Source organism: Microcebus murinus, chromosome X, assembly GCF_040939455.1.
Source record: "Microcebus murinus isolate Inina chromosome X, M.murinus_Inina_mat1.0, whole genome shotgun sequence".
Taxonomy (NCBI): Eukaryota; Metazoa; Chordata; class Mammalia; order Primates; family Cheirogaleidae; genus Microcebus; species Microcebus murinus.
In genome coordinates this window covers 30,680,399-30,683,543 of record NC_134136.1, presented here as the reverse complement: position 1 = coordinate 30,683,543, position 3,145 = coordinate 30,680,399, and the positions used below count along the sequence as shown (strand labels likewise).

General features: G+C 38.3%; 1 pseudogene; it reads left to right on the top strand.

Annotated features, from left to right (window-relative positions):
* Window positions 1-695: 695 nt before the first annotated feature.
* On the top strand, window positions 696-2,178 carry LOC105868186 (acidic leucine-rich nuclear phosphoprotein 32 family member E pseudogene; annotated as a pseudogene).
* The last annotated feature ends 967 nt before the right edge of the window (window positions 2,179-3,145 follow it).

The window sequence follows — 3,145 nt, the reverse complement described above, 5'->3', positions numbered from 1 at the left end:
ATCCACTGGGGGCTTGGGTCCTCTTCTTCCATGGGACACCTCTTTACTCTGATATGATGAACCTAAGGTTTTACTCCTGACAATTTCAATAAGGTATGAGTTGTTAGAGATATTTCATAGGGTTCATTCCACTTCTTTACCAGTTGTTGTTCAGGTCACCTGGTCTTCTAATTTAAGGGGGTGGAGGGGTGCCTCCAACCAGGGGAAGGACCTAAAAGAGGCAAACTCATGCATAATGGTTAGTATCTGAACCAGTCATTTGACATATTGCTTTACTCTGCTTTCTTTACTCATGATTATATTGTCATACTTACTTCATGGTGCTAGGAAGGGTCTCCCATAAACTGTTTCTTAGAAGATTAACTTAATCTTGCTTCTAGGGGCTACACTTACCTGGAAGAGGGAAAGCAGCAACACCTTATCTCACTTTAGATAGGTTTCCTGCATCAATTCCAGGATGCATGCAATTTCCATTCTAGGTGTAGGGCTTTGCTTACTTTCTGGGTTACCTCCCATACAAAGGAGGGTCTATTATCACTCTGTGTGAGGGAAAGGAGCCTATGAACGTTTTGATGACCTAAGACTCACTGATTCCACCATGTCCAGCTCCTTGGAGAAGTAGTTCACCAGGTTGCCACTGGGCAGTTCACTCAAAAAAGCTCATAGACAGTCTCTGAGCAGCCATTGAAGGGGAAGGAACTGCGGGTGTTTGTATGTGTGTGTGTGTGTGTGTGTGTGTGTATGTGTGTGCGCGCTAGTGTGTGGACAAGGAGGTGGGGGCAGCTGAGTTAGAGTCCCAACTCCTTGGACTCCATTTGCTATTCTCTTCTTTCTCCCCCACACCTATATGGTGGTACTGGGCGTTTATATTTGCGTTTCTTTTCATTCATTTACGAATCTCTTCAAATTTTAGGGTAGGGGGTAGTGGGAAAGGCAGGAAAAAGAAAGGGAGGAGAGTAGTAGCAGAAGAGCAGGAGGAGGACATGGAGATGAAGAAGAGGATTAACCTGGAGTTAAGGAACAGAGCTCCGGAGGAGGTGACAGAATTGGTTCTTGATAATTGCCTGTGTGTCAATGGGGAAATTGAAGGCCTGAATGATACTTTTAAAGAACTAGAGTTTCTGAGTATGGCTAACGTGGAACTAAGTTCACTTGCCCAGCTTCCAAGCTTAAATAAACTTCGAAAATTGGAGGTTAGTGACAATATAATTTCTGGAGGCTTGGAAGTCCTGGCAGAGAAATGTCCAAATATTACCTACCTCAATCTGAGTGGAAACAAAATCAAGGATCTCAGTACAGTAGAAGCTCTGCAAAATCTTAAAAATTTGAAAAGTCTTGACTTGTTTAACTGTGAGATCACAAACCTGGAATATTATAGAGAAAGTATTTTTGAACTGCTGCAGCAAATCACATACTTAGATGGATTTGATCAGGAGGATAATGAAGCGCCAGACTCTGAAGAGGAGGATGATGAGGATGGAGATGACGATGATGAAGATGAAGAGGAAGATGAAGCTGGTCCACCTGAAGGATATGAGGAGGAAGAGGAGGAAGAAGATGAGGATGAAGATGAAGCAGGCTCAGAATTGGGAGAGGGCGAAGAGGAAGTGGGCCTCTCATATTTAATGAAAGAAGAAATTCAGGATGAAGAAGATGATGATGACTATGTTGAAGAAGGGGAAGAAGAAGAAGAAGAGGAAGAAGAAAGTCTTCGCGGGGAGAAGAGGAAACGAGATGCTGAAGATGATGGAGAGGAAGAAGATGACTAGATCATTCTAGGACCAGATTCCCTAATATTCATGGGTGTGCAATAGAGTGATCACATCTTTGTTTCTTCATGTACAATAGCTGTCTCTACAGAAGATAATGTGTAACTTTTTATAGGAAAAGTGTGGTTTTACTATTTTTGCCTTATCATTCCAAATAAGATTTACTAGTCTGTTAATGATCATATTGTATGTAGAGAAAAATTTTCTTGGTCCCCGATTTGAAATTCCTTAGCGATTTATTTAGAATGTTAATTTTTCTAATTCAAGCTCATTATATTAGTCATTTTTACCCCATAATTAAAACATGATCAGTTTTACACAGGTGTAGTATGGTGCATTTCACTCATAAGGTTTTAAAGTTATTTATAAATTAACTGAAATTACAGTAAGCTGCAATATGAAATGACAATAGTCTCTTGAATGATGGGTTGGTTATTTTTTTAGAGATGATCCAGAGTAAGAGTATTTGAGTGCTTTTTTGGTCCCATAAGTAACTTGGAAAGTAGAAGCAGAATAATAAAGGTTCTGTTCAGCAATATATTAATAGTTCATGGATTTTGAGGAGGTGCCATTCAGTAATACAGTTCATGGATTTTGTGGTGACCTTTAAGATTTTCTTTTTGAAGGACAAATTGCTTATACTAAGTCCAGAGATATGCAGGTGAGCCCTTTCATCAGGCTGCAGATCATGACACGCCAGTGGTTGTTTATTTTGTTTTGGTTTTAGGTGTGCATTCTTTTTCTCAGCAATTCTTTTATAATCACCTTTCCCTTCTTGTTTCACTCCCTTCTATCTCAGAAGAAAGTTGGGAAGTTTGTAGATACCTAGGAAAACTTTTAGTCTTATACCTCAACCACCTTTTCAGATCTGTCTTGAGTTTTAAATAAGTGAAATGAAAGTAATTGAGTATTTTCTTAGCTACAAATATTATTGATACAGTTTTATGCAACAAGCTCTGCTTAGTGTAAATCTTTCTTAGTTGAACATCTAAGACTATTAGTAGGAAGAAAAAAGAAAAGCAGAGGCTTTTGGAAGCAGCATTGATGTTCCTCAAAAGTCAGAACAATTGCCTGTTGATAATAAGATATTCAAGTCAAATTTTTAAGTTGGCTTCTCAGATGATTTGGATATCACTGTGCAAAGTATTTCTAATTTTCCCAAGTAGAACCTTTAACAGTTTTAAAGCATTACCAGCTATAGCATTATTTGGAATATACTAGGCAGTAGGAAAAATATTTGAAACTAAATTGGTATTAAAATTAAGATTTGTTTTCAAGTGGATGTCCATTTAAAATAGAAAAAATATTTGGGATAAGTGTGTGTGTTTCTTTATATGGCTACTAAATAAAATATAATGAGTAGACCAGTGCATCTC